General features: G+C 44.0%; 1 protein-coding gene and 1 non-coding gene across 2 annotated transcripts in view; one reads left to right on the top strand and one right to left on the bottom strand.

The window, feature by feature from the left end:
• The window catches only part of LOC124798941 (short stature homeobox protein 2-like), a 183,661-nt gene that overhangs the window by 117,931 nt on the left and 48,567 nt on the right, over positions 1-17,163 (bottom strand). The window lies entirely within an intron of this gene.
• Positions 3,222-3,296, top strand: Trnas-cga. Its single transcript has one exon. It is a non-coding gene; the product is annotated as a tRNA-Ser (tRNA).

The following is a 17,163-nucleotide window of genomic DNA, read 5'->3' on the forward strand; positions in this document are numbered from 1 at the left end:
AGGGAGTATGATGCATCTTTGTATCTTGCTAGTTTCAAAACCAGTATATCTCTGAAGGATACTGCGTCCTTCAGCCGACAGGATGAAGAAGCCGTCAGCTGCCATTGGGTTATTGCACAGAAATGACATGTTTTGTCGCCATTTTTTGTAATTTTTCGATTGTGCATTTTACGAAGGAAGAGCAACTGTGCAATTTATTATTAAATACACTACTGGCCATTAAAATTGTTACACCAAGATGAAATGCAGATGATAAACGGGTATTCATTGGACAAATATATTATACTAGAACTGACATGTGATTACATTTTCACGCAATTTGGGTGCATAGATCCTGAGAAATCAGTACCCAGAACGACCACCTCTGATACGCTTGGGCATGGAATCAAACAGAGCTTGCATGGTGTGTACAGGTACAGCTGCCCATGCAGTTTCAACATGATACCACAGTTCAGCAAGAGTAGTAACTGGCGTATTGTGACGAACCAGTTGCTCGGCCACCATTGACCAGACGTTTTCAATTGGTGAGAGATCTGGAGATTGTGCTGGCCAGGGCAGCAGTCGAACATTTTCTGTATCCAGAAAGGCCCGTACAGGACCTGCAACATGCGGTCGTGCATTATCCTGCTCAAATGTAGGGTTTCGCAGAGATCGAATGAAGGGTAGAGCCACGGGTCGTAACACATCTGAAATGTAACGTCCACTGTTCAAAGTACCGTCAATGCGAACAAGAGGTGACCGAGACGTGTAACCAATGGCACCCCATACCATCACGCCGGGTGATGACGAATACGCGCTTCCAATGTGCGTTCACCGCTATGTCGCCAAACACGGATGCGACCATCATGATGCTGTAAACAGAATGTGGATTCATCCGAAAAAATGACGTTTTGCCATTCGTGCACCCAGGTTCGTCGTTGACTACACCATCGCAGGCGCTCCTGTCTGTGATGCAGCGTCAAGGGTAACCGCAGTCATGGTCTTCGAGCTGATAGTCCATGCGTCGTCGAGCCTTTCGTGCAGATGGTTGTTGTCTTGCAAATGTCCCCATGTTGACTCAGGGATCGAGACATCGCTGCACGATCCGTTACAGCCATGCGGATAAGATGCCTGTCATCTCGACTGCTAGTGATACGAGGCCGTGGGGTTCCAGCACGCCATTCCGTATTATCCTCCTGCACCCACCGATTCCATATTCTGCTAACAGTCATTGGATCTCGACCAACGCGAGCAGAAATTCGCGATACGATAAACCGCAATCGCGATAGGCTACAATCCGACATTTATGAAAGTCGGAAACGTGATGGTACGCATTTCTCCTCCTTACACGAGGCATCACAACTCTGGCTTCCCTTCTAGACGAACAACGTTTCACCAGGCTACGCCGGTCAACTGCTGTTTGTGTATGAGGAATCGGTTGGAAACCTTTGTCATGTCAGCACGTTGTAGGTGTCACCACCGGCGCCATCCTTGAGTGAATTCTCTGAAAAGCTAATCATTTGCATATCACAGCATCTTCTTCCTGTCGGTTAAATTTCGCGTCTGTAACACGACATCTTCGTGGTGTAACAATTTTAATGGCCAGTGGTGTATTTGCATATTAGGAATAGTTTTGACATGTTGCTGCATCCGTAGGTAGAGTGTTTAACAGATTACATTTCATACCTTTTTTGTAACGTATTTAATCAACTACTGTTCGCTGAGATATCATGGCCCACACTGGCTGAATGCATCGTATGAGCAACACTGTTATACTTTTATTTTTGTTTTAATCATATCGTTGGAAATATAATAACAGACTTAAAAACACAAACTACGAAAAGCAACACTACACTATTTTCACTCATACAAAGAGGTGTTGACAATTCAAGAGAAACGGAAATCAAAGAAAATGCTAAGAAAGGAAAACAACAAAAATGATGGATAGAATCAGGTCCTTCTAAGAGAAAACGTACAAATCATAAGAGCAAATCTGAAATTCATCAACCGGTTCCGTAAAAGAGGTAAACTTGGCCAACTTATGTGAATATTAACAAATTTCCTGTGGATTTCAGTGTATAGTGGAATGTTCCATAATGAAATAGCAAGACAGCTTAGCGAAGAGAGTCATGAGCTTACGTGAAATTCTAAATGATAGCTGTGATGTCACCGCCAGACACCACACTTGCTAGGTGGTAGCCTTTAACTCGGCCGCGGTCCGTTAGTATACGTCGGACCCGCGTGTCGCCACTATCAATGATTGCAGACCGAGCGCCGCCACACGGCAGGTCTAGTCTAGAGAGACTCCCTAGCACTCGCCCCAGTTGTACAGCCGACTTTGCTAGCGATGGTTCACTGTCTACATACGCTCTCATTTACAGAGACGACAATTCAGCATAGCCTTCAGCTACGTCATTTGCTACGACCTAGCAAGGCGCCATATTCAGTTACTATAATTACTTCAAGAATGTATTCTGAACAGATAATATTGTAAATCATGTACCGTCAAGAGCGACGTTCATCATTAAGGGATTAAAGTTAAGTATCAAACTAATTACGTCTGCTTTCTGAATTCTATTTCCTTGTCATGTTCCAGACCTCACAGGTCGTGTCCTCTTCTGCACTAGACGACTGGGACGCCTTCACCGCAGGATTTTGCCGGAAATCATCTCCAACAGTTTGTTACGTGACAGTTCATGCCCAGGCTGTCATGTAACCTACTTTATAGTGTAATATGCACATCCCAAGCATCATTGTCGATTCCTTAATGAAGGTGTGTGTGTGTGTGGGGGGGGGGAGACATATTATTTTCTGCAGCATTCAGAGTTTTCTTTAGCTGGCTCATGACAGGGAAGTTATCTTAGAAGGACTAGTGTGTCATAAACTTGAATGAGATTTTCACTCTGCAGCGAAGTGTGCGCTGATATGAAACTTCTTGGCAGATTAAAACTGCGTGCCGGACCGACACTCGAACTCGGGACCTTTGCCTTTCGCGAGCAAGTGCTCTACCATCTGAGCTACCCAAGCACGACTCACACCCCGTCCTCACAGTTTTACTTCTACCAGTACCTAGTCTCCTACCTTCCAAACTTTACAGAAGCTCTCCTGCGAACCTTGCAGAACTAGTACTCCTGAAAGAAAGGATATTGCGGAGACATGGCTTAGCCACAGCCTAGGGGATGTTTCTAGAATGAGATTTTCACTCTGCAGCGGAGTGTGCGCTGATATGAAACTTCCTTCGTGCTTGGGTAGCTCAGTCGGTAGAGCACTTGCCCGCGAAAGGCAAAGGTCCCGAGTTCGAGTCTCGGTCCGGTGCACAGTTTTAATCTGCCAGTAAGTGCCATAGACTTGTTCGGCGCCGAAAGTAGGCCCAAGCAAGTAGAGAACAGGGAAGTCACGGTGCGCTGTAACTGCACAGGTTATAGGATGGTGGCCTGCATTCCACAAAATTGCAATGTGAGAGACGGTAGAAGGAATGTGACATCGTAGGCGTAATAAGTCATGAAAGTCTCTTCGGGTTTGCTGCTGAATCCTAAAATCAACTTGACTCGATATTTCGGCGATCCAGCTGGTCACTATCTTCACGAAAATGCTGCTTCGCTGATGAGTCTCACTGACGCCAGGCTACAAATCGACGTACTATGTAGACCACCGTTCAGTACACTGCGCATGCGCCGCCCATCACGGTTGCTATCTCCAAGACCGGGAGGTGGCGCCGCCCGTAGTAGAACACTGGCGGCCACGATATATCGCACTCAGGGTCGCACCGAGGAACGTTCAATTTTGATGCGAGGCAATACAGGATTCCACGTCCTGCTACGAGGAAACACATTGTCTCTGTGAATTAAGTTATCCGCCGACCTAATTTCAATCGCCTCGGTAGAAGGAATGCTTTTTTGGTGAAGTAAAGATATGAAACCCAGGTGAAGTTCTCAGAGCTTGAGACAGTGAGACTGGCCATTGACCAGGGCTGTCATGAAGGAATGTTCGGTTAAATCCGAGTAAAAAGGACTCGGATGGGTTGACAATGGTTATTTCGGTAGCAGGAGCGTTTTCCTACATGTGTATGTATGAGAGACGTTCGGTAAGCAACGTAACACTTTTTTTCTCGGCCAATTTAAATTGGAAAAAATGTGGAATTCGTTCTGGGTCATCGTGGAGAATTCTCACTTCAACCCCTATAGTTTCATGAAGTTCCAATAGAAGGCAGCGCTATGCGGTAGTTTCAAAGTGACTTATGTAACAGAGGCGTGTTCCAAGCAGAGAGCTATCATTGAGTTGTGTCTGGTGGAAAATCAGAGCATCACAGATATTCAATAGATATTTACAGACGCTTGGAGACTGGCTATGGAGACCTGGCACTGAGCAAAAGCATCGTGAGTCATTGGGCGAGGCATCACCATCACAGCAAGGTCTCACAAACCTGTCTTGTCTCCCATGTGCCAGCCAGCTACACACAGCTGTGACTCCTGCAATGTTGGAACATGCTGACACTCTCACACAGATCACAAACACTTTGCTGCACAAGTGGACATCTCTGTCGGTAGTTCTGACACACTCATCCACCTGTTGGGGTACTCAAAGGTGTGGGCCCACTGATGTCACTTAACAGAAAACCATAAGGAGCAATGAAGGACCATCTGCGTGGAACTGCTTCCACGTCATGAGCCTGAACATGACAGTTTTTATCGACCTCATCACAGACGATCAAACATGTTTTCACCATTTCGAACCGTAAACAAAATGGCAATCCATCGAGGGCTGCCACACCCTCATCTAAAAGAAAAGTTCAAAGTCGCAACCTCCGCTGGCAAAGTCCTGGCGACGGTCTTCTGGGACCCTCAAGGGGTTATTCTGTTTGATGTCCTCCTTCATGGTGCAACGATCAACTCTGAAGTGCATTGTGCTACTCTGAGGAAATTGAACAAACGACTTCAGCATGTTTGTGGCCACAAAAATGCAAACTAACTTCTCCTCTTCCATAATAATGCAGGGACTCACACGTGTGCGCTCCTGAGAGGAGCTCACAAAACTGCATTGGACTGTCTTCCTCATCCACCCCACAGTCCAGATACAACAACTTCCGACTTCCATGAAGGCTGCACACCACAGGAAGCAGTAAGTGGGTGACAGGGAGGTTATTGACGCAGCTAGACGTTGGAGTGGTGCCATGCAGGCATACAGACCCTATCAGTAAGCTGGAGTAAAAAAGTCGTACTGAACGAAGATTATGTTGATAAGTGGAGTTTTGTAGCCAAACGAGAGGGGAATAACACGATGTATTGGAATTCTGAAAAAAAAGCAACCTGATTTCAGAAAATAAATGTGTTGCATTGTTAGTTGGCTGCGGTTGGAATGATTTTCTGCTTTCCTCCCCACGGCATCCAATTATTCGTTCATCGTCATCATCATTTAAGACTGATTATGCCTTTCAGCGTTCAGTCTGGAGCATAGCCCCCTTATAAAATTCCTCCCTGATCCCCTATTCAGTGCTAACATTGGTGCCTCTTCTGATGTTAAGCCGATTACTTCAAAATCATTCTTAACCGAATCCAGGTACCTTCTCCTTGGTCTACCCCGACTCCTACCCTCTACTGCTGAACCCATGAGACTCTTGGGTAACCTTGCTTCTCCCACGCGTGTAACATGACCCCACCACATCTAAGCCTGTTCGCCCTGACTGATACATCTATAGAGTTCATTCCCAGTTTTTCTTTGATTTCTTCATTGTGGACACCCTCCTGCCATTGTTCCCATCTATTAGTACCTGCAATCATCCTAGCTACTTTCATATCCGTAACCTCAACCTTATTAATAAGGTAACCTGAATCCACCCAGCTTTCGCTCCCATGCAAGAAAGTTGGTCGGAAGATTGAACGGTGCACAGATAACTTAGTCTTGATACTGACTTCCTTCTTGCAGAAGAGAGTAGATCGTAGCTGAGCGCTCACTGAATTAGCTTTGCTACACCTTGCTTCCAGTTCTTTCACTATGCTGCCATAATGTGAGAATATGCATCCCAAGTACTTGAAACCGTCAACCTGTTATAACTTTGTTCCCCCTATTTGGCACTCAATCCGTTTATGTCTCTTTCCCACAGACATTACTTTCGTTTTGGAGATGCTAATCTTCATACCATAGTCCTTACATTTCTGATCTAGCTCTGAAATATTACTTTGCAAACTTTCAATCGAATTCGTTAACCATGAAAAAATTTGCGAGAGTAAGAAATGCTTTAACTTGTTCATAAAATTATCAGTAGTCGGAACTTAAAGGTCTGTGCAGTTGGGTGGGAAGATTCCTACACTGGCAGAACCAATTATGTTTCACGGAGTAATGTAAGAACACACTTGCTGCCAAGAGATCGATGAATATACTTACTTCAGGAGGGCTATAGCGAATGTACTTCGCTTTAGGCAGCCGCAGAGAGAGAGATGTGTCTGATTTAGAGAAGAGTAAAGAGATTGGACTGGACTCAATACTTTCTGCCGCCACTGCGGCTGTCTTCCACACTAATTCCGTCCAAGAGTGGCAAGCATGAGCCAGCGATGCGATTACCGAGCCGAGGAAGACGCGAATTCACATCAAGGTTTAAGTGTGCAGTTTTAACATTCGCAGCCAGCTACACTGGTGTCTGAACAGATGTCGTTATGATCGTGTTCTGCACGAAAGATGGCATTCCAATCAACGAACAACCACGCCAGCAATGTCGTCGAGGCACCAATCAAGCGGGGGTAGTGTTTTCAGGGTAGTCCCACATCCACAGTCTCTGCTTGCACAGTCTCAGGCGGTGCAGTATGACCCAGAGAAGTCGGGTAGAGACTCTCTGCTGTGGAGGGCCATCGCAAGAATGGAAGCACGAGAGTTGCAAATTGATGTGGCCCGACGGCTTAATGTGAATCGTTCTGTTCTCTCTTGGATGAGGCGATAGTTTATAGAGACGGAAACTGTATCCAGGAGACCAGGGCAGGGCCGACCACGCGTGACATCAGATAGAGTGGACAATTATTTGGATGTAAGAGCACGACGGTACCGCCTTAGCACAACACTGCAGCTGACTTCTGACCTCGCAACGTCCTCTAGACGTGTTGTATCTAGGTGAAAGATATACAGAAGGCTTCCGCAGAGTGGCTTTTAATGTTGGAGACCTTCTATCTATCTATGGCGTGTCTTCACAGAAGGGCACGTCTAGAGCGGAGCCGTCAACATGCCACCTGGACGATGGAATGGTGGGCTAATGTTCTTTTCACAGGTGAGTCCGGATTTGGTCAGGAGAGTGATTTTCGACGGATTAGCATCTGGAGGAACGTGGGACACGATTTCAGGACCCAAACATTGTGGGGAGATACCGATATAGAGGAGGATCCCTAATGGTGTGGGCAGCGATTATGTTGACCACTCGAACACGTCTTCATGAAAGTGTACGGGTGAATCAGCAAGATTTAACTGCTGTCAGATACTGTGAGGAGATCTTGGGATCTCATGCGCTGTGGTTTCAAGGTACTGTGGGCCCAGACTTCGTAATGTTGGACGATAATGCTCGACCTCGAAGAGTACGGGTGGTTGATGTTTTCTTTTGGAAACATAAGATATTGGACGCAAAGCGTGGCCTGCTCGCTCTCCCAGTTTGAATCCCACTGATCATGTCTAGGATGCATTAGGGAGACGGGTTACATCACTTCAGCATCCACCAACCACTCTCCAAGACTTGTGAGGAGCTCTACAAGAAGGATGGGCGTTATGGCCTCAACATGAGATTGATGACATCATTCACAGCAAGTCCCGTCGTTGTCAGGCCTGTATTGGTGCCAGAGGTGGTCGCACCCCGTACTGAGCACATTAACCAGTTGTTAGAGTGTGTGTTCAAATCCGTTAAGCTGAAAAAAAAACGAACATGTTTGTTTACCATTATGCATGTTGCAATTCATTACGTACGATATTCTTTACATTGTTTCTACTTTACTATCACCTGTTCATACTGTTTTGTGGCAAAATAAACGCAACGTTTCAAAATTTTCATTTGTTGCTTTCATTTTGTACACAAGTGAATTCATACTAGCTTTTCCCGGTTTCCTCCTTCAAATCACTAACCATTTTAGCAGTCATTGGTTGTACGCACAATATTGTTTCACTTCCTGCGTCCATCCAAATGTGCCAAGATTATAGTTTATGATTACAACCTTTCGTCCATTTATTAAATGATTATATACTTGATTCAGTGGGTAAATTATATTATTTGAAGTCTTATGATAATAAAACAGATTGTTACAGTACCCAATAATTCCTCTGGTAGTTAGATGAATCCCTTCATTCATATGTGTGAGGAGTGGTACTTTCATGCTTAATTGGGCCACCCCTAGTTTTCATTCAATAAGACGTTATCCTTTGCGTGACAATCTTTCTATTAAATCTGCGTCATCTTATGGGGAACTCCCTTTCCATGTAGGACTCTCTTGATCGGACTTAGGGGTATGCTAAAACGCTCAACCAACACAAGTTGGTATGCCTATGAGTCATTCATATATCTGAGAATCTACTCAGTATATTCAGACTTGCGTTAAAAGTCCGCAATCAACGAAAAAAACCTGTACAAACTGCCCTGCCTAGTAGCCCTAGGTGTTTCAGTGTGATTTATTTGTGAACTGCTAGTCATTTCAATTATGAACAGTGTTTTTTCAAATCAGTCTCTCGGTCTTTCTCTTACTTGAGCTCATGACAAACGATAGTTAAATGGACGTCTTTCTCTAATATAATTACAGACAACGAGGCAAGCTTTATTTAAAAGGCATTTTTCCTGTTGGACTGAAATATGCTACTGTTAAACTATTGCATAAAAAATGGGGATAAGTCTCATGCCACCATCTGCCTCCCAATCTCTCTTCTGAAAGCTTTGTCCACAATCCTTCAAAAAGTAAGGTATTCAAAAGTAGTTTCACATAGTCGTAAAAATAAAATACTAAAAAATGTCAAATAAGTTTTCAGAAAGGATTTTCAACAGAAAATGCTATATATGCTTTCACTGATCAAATATTAAATGCTCCGAATAACGGACATCACGAACTGGGGTTTTTGTGATCTCTCGAAGGCTTTTGTTGTGTAAACCATAGAATTCTTCTACACAAGGTTAAGTATTGTGGTAAGCTTGGGACAGTGCACAAATGTTTTAATTCATATTTAGCCGGAAGAGTGCAGAAGGCTGAAATAAATGGTTCATATAACGCACAAAAATCAGTAGACTTCTCAAACTGAAAAATGAAATCCCACAGGGTTCAGTCTTGGGTCTTTTATTGTTCTTAAAATATATTATTGACTTGTAACTCTATATTCACAAAGATGCGAAGCTGGTTCATTTTGATGATGATACAATAATGGTAATCATACCCAGTAAACAAGAATTAGCTGAGGGAATTGTAAATAACGTCTCTCAGAAAACTGTTAAGTGGGTTCTCTCGAAATGGACCATCATTAAGTTGCACAACACCATTAATAAATATAGAGTTTGAACAGAAGGCTGTAGCTAAGGCAGGATATTCCAAAAATTTGGGTGTGTGCATTGATGAGAAATTGCATTGGAAGAAACACATTGATGTCTACTGAAATGTTTCAGTTCAGCTACTTATTCTGTTAAGGTTGTTACAAATTTTGGCTTAGACATGTAAGTAAATTAGCTTACTGCGCCTTTTTTGATTCACTGCTTTCGTATAGCATAATATTTTACGGTAATTCATCATTAACAAAAAATGTATTCATCACACAAAAATGTGTAATCAGAATAAATGCTGGAGCTCGGTCAAGATCACTTGCAGATATTTATGTAAGGAGCTAGGGATGTTCACAGTATCTTATATATAAACTTACGAAATTTGTTATATTTGTTACTAATAACCCATCCCAGTTCAAAGGCAGGAGCAATGTGCAAAACTTCAACACTAGCAGAAAGGCTGATCTTCACCACTTTGGGTTAAATCTAACTTTGTCATGGAAAGGAGTGAATTATGATGCCATAAAAATCTTGCATCACTTGCCAAATAGCATCAAAAATATGATAATTTCTACCCAAAAGATAAATTTTAAGGTATAAATTAGTCATCTTATAACTAAAAAAACATTTTAATTATGGCATGTAAAGAAACCTTTTGTTAAACTGACATGTTCCACATCACTATGAAGTGTTGTATTCATGGTTTATGGAACACATATTAACTAAGAGAATAAAATCCATGTTGTTTAGAAACTGCAGATGTAATTGACAAGTCAGAGTTACTAACCCCATCCCAGTACAGGATGCATTGTAGGTTGCCTATCTAATGGCTTCTGGGAGCCCAGTACAGGATGCATTGTAGGTTGCCTATCTAATGGATTCTGGGAGCGATAAAAATTTGATTTTAGATTTAATGTAATTACTGCCCAAATTTAAACTTATGTCACAATCTACTCATTGAGACGTTTGAAGTTATGTTTAAGGTTTGACACAAAACGACAAGTAGTACAGTTGAAAACTGTGTGTGTGTGTGTGTGTGTGTGTGTGTGTGTGTGTGTGTGTGTGTGTGTGTGTGTATGTATGTCTTGAGAAAGCATAACTCGCAGATTATGCATGTATTCATCCAGTATTTGAGGATGAGAGTACTTAGCGACTTCCGTCAAACTTTACATATAATTCCAAACTTTTGTGAAACCATGTCTGTCTGAGACTTGACCCCCCCACAAAATGATGAAATGAGAAAAGTTTATCGCTTACTGTATTTACATTTTTACTGTTCATGGAATAACACTTCGGCATCAGGCATGATCTTTAAATTTATTGCTTCTTTACTGCTAACATATCAAGATTATCTAAGGTCAAGGTCACCTCCTTATCTCCAAGGAAAGGGGTCAATGTCCTGGCAGCTGTGTGACTTATCTTCAAGGTCACAGATCAATGTACTTCTTGTTCGATGTCCTGCCCCCTTCCTCTGCCCCTTCCCTGAGGCAAGGGGTCCATTGTCCTCTACAGGTCAGCCAAATAGCCTAGCGTTCTTATCACTTTGTTTTCATGAACTCTCGCAATTCATTAATCATTTAGTATAACTTATATAATTATTACCCAACTACTATTATTAATGACGCATCACTTTTATCGCCGTTACTTATTATACAATGAAGCTCCAAAGAAACTGTTATAGGCATGCGTACTCAAATACAGAGGTATGTAAACAGATTGAATACGGCGCTACGAGCGGCAACGCCTATACACGGTGAGTCGCTAACTAATGCCACCTAGAATAACTCAGAAAGTGTGCTAATAGCTGAAAAGTTTGTGGGACAAATGTTGCATGGGACAACAGGGGCCATAATATGACGTTGCTTTATTGTTGCTAGGTGGGGTCGCGTCAGAGATATGAAGGTCAACTTCATTTTTTTATATGGGATGCTATAGTTTGGTACTTATTTTCTGATAGCGGCTATCGAGACGAATACAATGATGTATAACAGTAAGGTCTTTGAAGGTCAACGAAGGTCACAAAGGTGGCAAGAACGTCCATTTACAGAATGTGTTCGAAGTGATGACCGTTGGTATCAATGCAATCTTGTTATCATGGCTTGAGTGGTATTCCTTATCACTTCGGCACTTATCGAAACACATGCTCTGACAATTCTCTCGTATGTTGTGCAAATAGTAAATATTCGCCGAATTCGGCGTATCCATCTAACGTGCCATTGAAATGTAAATATCATGCGACGGTTTCACAATACAACAGTAATAGGAACGGTAAGACTAGTATCGTCGAATCAAGCGAATGTGTATGATGTAGTCGCCGGCCGCGGTGGTCGAGCGGTTCTAGGCGCTTCAGTCCGGAATTGCGGTGCTGTTACGGTCGCAGGTTCGAATCCTGCCTCGGGCATCGATGTGTGTGATGCCCTTAGGTTAGTTACGTTTAAGTAGTTCTAAGTCTAGGGGACTGATGACCTCAGATGTTGAGTCCGATAGTGCTTAGAGCCATTTGAACCATTTTTTTAATGATGTAGTCCTTCGAAGAACAAGTCGATGTGCTACTCATTTACGGAGAATGCCAACGAAATTCAGTGAGAGCTAGAGACTTATACAGTGAAAGATATCCTCAACGTAGGCACCCTACACGTCGTACCTTTGAATATGCATGTGATAAATTGAGAACAACTGGATCTTTAACGCATCGGAAACATATCCGGCAAAGGAAAGTTACTAACAAGGAAACGGAAATTGGTACTCTTGCCATTTTGGTTCGAGATCCTTCTGTTAGTTCGCGTCAAATCGCAAGGGAATCTGGCATGAGCCAGAAGAGTGTTGTTCATAAATATTATCCTTACCATATCAGTCTCCACCAAGAATTAACTGGTATGAATTGTATGCATCGCATTGAATTCTGCCTATGGGCTCAACTTCAGATTCAGAGGGATGACACATTTATTAATTTGATTTTATTTACTGACGAGGCTACATTCACGAACCATGCAATGTTAATTTGCATAACATGCATTATTGGGCAACTGAAAATCCATATTGGCTGTGGCAAGTTCCACACCAAAAACCTTGGACGGTGAATGTATGGTGTGAGATTCTGGAGGACAGAATTATAGGCCCCTATTTCATTGAAGGAAATCTTAATGGTAGGAAGTACACCACATTCCTGCAAGAAACATTAGGTCTGTTATTGGAAGAAATACCTTCAGGAAGAAGGAACAGAATGTGGTATCAACACGATGGGTGTCCAGCACATTTTTCGCTGAAATGAATTGCAGAGATAATTCGCAAATCGTTGGATTGGACGCGGAGGAGATGCGTCGTGGCCGTCTCGTTTGCCAGACTTGACGCCTCTGGATTGTTGCTTGTGGGGATTCGTAAAGACATTGCTCGACCAGTCCACGGGTATAGTGCCGGTTCATAGTGTCCAACGGACACAATATTTCGGCGATCAGACGTGTCGCCATCGTCAGGTGCCGCCCGCCCTCAGGGCTCAGTTCGTCAGCGCACCTGACGATGGCGACACGTCTGATCGCCGAAATATTGTGTCCGTTGGACACTATGAACCGGCACTATACCCGTGGACTGGTCGAGCAACAAATATGCCGGGAGAAACTGAAGAATCACGTAAAGACTTTGTTTATAAAGACGTTCCAACTACACCTGAAGATATGTGAGAGAGAATTGTCAGAGCATGTGCTTCGATAAGTGCCGATGTGATAACGAATACCACTCAATCCATGATAAGAAGATCGCAGCACTGCAATGATATCAATGGTCGTCACTTCGAAGAACTTCTGTGAATGGACGTTCTCGCCACCTTTGTGACCTTCATTGACCTTCAAAGACCTTACTGTTATACATCATTGGATTCGTCTCGATAGCCGCCATCAGAAAATAAGTACCAAACTATAACTATATTAAAAAAAAAACAAAGTTGACCTTCATATCTCTGACGCGATCCCACCTAGCAAAAAAAAAAAAACGTCATATTATGGCCCCCGTTGTCCCATGCAACATTTGTCCCACAAACTTTTCAGCTCCTATCATACTTACTGAGTTATTCTAAGTGGCAATATTTAATGGCTCACCCTGTATAAGGCGACAAGTGTCTCGTGCAGTTGTTAGATTGGTTACTGTTGCTACAATGGCAGGTTATCAAGATTTAATTTAGTTTGAACGTGGTGTTACAGTCGGAGTAGGAACGATGGTACACAGCATCCTCAGGTTAGTGATGAAGTGGAGATTTTCCCGTAGGACCATTTCACGTCTGTACCGTGAACATCAGGAATCCGGTAAAACATCAAATCTCCGACACCGCTGCGACCGGAAAAATATTCTGCAAGAACGGGACCAACGACGACTGAAGAGAATCGTTCAACGTGACAGAAGTGCAACCCACCCGCATATTGCTGCAGATTGCAAAGCTGGACCATCAACAAGTGTCAGCTTGCGAACCATTCAATGAAACATCATCGTTATGGGCTTTCGGAAACGAAGGTCCACTCGTGTACCCTTAATGACTACACGACACAAAGCTGTACGCCTCGCCTGGGCCCGTCAACACGGACATTGGGATGTTGATGGGTCGAAACATGTTGCCTGGTCGGACGAGTATCGTTTTAAACTGTATCCAGCGGATGGACGTGTACGGATGTGGAGACACCCTCATGAATGCATGGACCCTGCATGTCAGCAGGGGCCTGTCCAAGCTGGTTGAGGCTCTGTAACATGTGCAGTTGGAGTGAAATGGGACCTCCGACAGGTCTAGATACGATTCTGACAGGTGACACGTACGTAAGCGTCCTGTCTGATCACCTGCATCCATTCCTGTCAATTGTGCATTCCGACGGACTTGAGCAATTGCAGCAGGACAATGCGACAACCCACACCTCCAAAATTGCTACAGAGGGGCTACAGGAGCACTCTTCTGACCACCAAACTCCCCAGACATGAACATTGCAAGCATATCTGGGACGCCTTGCAACGTGCTGTTCAGAAGAGGTCTTCTTTCCCTCGTACTCTTACGGATTTATGGACAGCCCTGCAGGATTCATGGTGTCAATTCCCTCCAACACTATTTCAGACATTAGTCGAGTTCATGCCACGTCGTGTTGCGACACTTCAGGGCTCACAGGGGCCCTACACGATGTTAGGCAGGTGTATCAGATTCTTTGGCTCTTCAGTGTACATTTATTAATGATCTATGATCGAAAAATATATGCCTAAGATTTTAGACCAAATGTATGAGTCTCGTCACTTGAGTTCTGTTCATCGTAGTGGAAGGTTAATGATTAACCATCACACAGACTCGTTACTTGTTTTCTACCTATCTGCACAGCTGACACGCTCCACAACCTTTTATTCAATTTCGTTTCTCTTGTTTTTACATTGCAGTATTGCGCCAAACGGCATTTACGGAAGCATTCCAACCCATGACCGCCTTATTCCATTGCCATCTAGTATTTTGGGGCTATTTGTTACAGCTAAGTTGATTTTCTAAAAGACTCTCTTTTTGAGATCGCAAATACGAGACGTTAGACGGTTAACAATAACCATAGTGCATTATTCATACAAATTACATGTATCTCAAAGGCTTATAAAACTGACAGTTTACTGTGGTTTCGGAAATTAATACTCAACTTCGGTTAGATGTGAACTAAACTGGAGCTTAGGTGAATTAAAAACAATGGTCCACACACTGTGACACCATATAGGTAAGGAATGAGAGTTGCTATGCTTTCGCATATCTAGTTGCAGATACTTTTCAAGGTCATCCAACTATCCATTTTTTAGAAATGAAGCAGGAACTTTTTGAAAAGTAAAGAACTCCAGTTCGATCAGACAAGATTATCAGCACAAGTGACAGGTATATCTAATGTTTAAACAACTGACACTATTGCTGGAACACGATAGGAGTAATTACAATATCTTTATTAAGCAAACACCACACCGTCGAGTACCTCACACGCACATCGAAGAGTGCTTCAGCAGGCTATGTCGCATCCCAGTGCAGCACTGCGTTCCAGTCTCAGCACGACGACCGGACCTCACGTGGCCCAGCACCAGTCGTGCAGACAACTCACCTCATCTCCTGCCACTGCCGTGGAACCTCACAGTTAGACACGCAGAACCGTATGTAACAAGTGTACTACAGGGCTCTCCCACTCCTCGTCCAACTCAGCCCCCCTCCCTCTCTCTCCCTCTCTCTCTCTCTCTCTCTCTCTCTCTCACACACACACACACAGGACATCACTAAAGGTTTATGCTGATAGCCCCTAGTTACAAACTACTGCCATTGTTTTTATTCAGTCAAAAAAAAATGTTCAAATGTGTGTGGCATCTTATGGGACTTAACTGCTAAGGTCACCAGTCCCTAAGCTTACACACTACTTAACCTAAATTATCCTAAGGACAAACTCACACACCCATGCCCGAGGCAGGACTCGAACCTCCCCCGAGACTAGCCGCACAATCCGTGACTGCAGCGCCTTAGACCGCTCAGCTAATCCCGCGCGGCTTTATTCAGTCACTCTGTACCACCATAGTAGGATACATGGAAGGAACGGATCGGTTACGACAATCTGAACTACACAAATAAAAAAAAAAATTGCATCACGCCGGTTCCCAGAACTCCTGAAGATAAACGTTGACTGTGGATATTGTATCACAGACACAGTCCCTTTGACTGTTCAGAGATGTCACTAAACCAGCCCAAAGATGTAAACAACCATGCATGAGCAACGCCTATTAAACGGTGGGGGTGCGACAGCCGATCAGTTCCAGTCATTCCACCAGGAAGGAGGTACACGGCTCTTGTTGTCTATTGTTCAACAATGCCTAGACGGTCAATACCGCGCTTCGATCGCGTCCTCGTTAATACTTTGTGCCAGGAAGGGCTCTCAACAAGGGAAGTGTCCAGACGTCTCGGAGTGAAGCGATGTTGTTCGGACAAGGACGAGATACAGAGAGACAGAAACTGTCGATTACATGCCTCGTTCAGGCCGCCCAAGGCCTACTACTGCATGGATGACCGCTACCTACGGGTTATGGCTCAGTGGAACTCTGGCAGAAACGCCACCATGTTGAATGATGCTTTCCGTGCAGCCACAGGACGTCGTGTTACGACTCAGACTGTGCCCAATAGACTTCATGATGCGCAACTTCACTCCCGACGTCCATGGCGAGATCCATCTTTGCAACCGCGATACCATGCAGCGCGGTACAGATGGGCCCAACAATATGCCGAACTGACCTCTTAGGATTGGCATCACGTTCTCTTTTCACCGATGAGTGTCGCATATGCTTTCAAACAGACAATCGCCGTGTTTGAAGGCAACCTGGTCAGGCTGAACGCCTTAGACACACTCTCCATCGAGTGCAGCAAGGTGGAGGTTCCCTTAAGGTTTGGGGTGCCATTATGTGGAGCCGACTTATGCCGCTGGTGCTCATGGAAGGCGCCGGAACGTCTGTACGATACGTGAATGCCATCCTCCGACTGATAGTGCAACCATATGGGCAGCATATTGGAGAGGCAATCGTCTTTATGGACGACATTTCGCGCCCCATCGTGCACAACTTGTGAATGACTTCCACAGGATAACGACATCGCTCGACTAGAGTGGCCAACATGTTCTCCAGACACGAACTGTATCGAACATGCCTGGGATAGACTGAAAAGAGCTGTTTACGGAAGACGGGAC

Source organism: Schistocerca piceifrons, chromosome 5 (genome assembly GCF_021461385.2).
Source record: "Schistocerca piceifrons isolate TAMUIC-IGC-003096 chromosome 5, iqSchPice1.1, whole genome shotgun sequence".
Lineage (NCBI taxonomy): Eukaryota > Metazoa > Arthropoda > Insecta > Orthoptera > Acrididae > Schistocerca > Schistocerca piceifrons.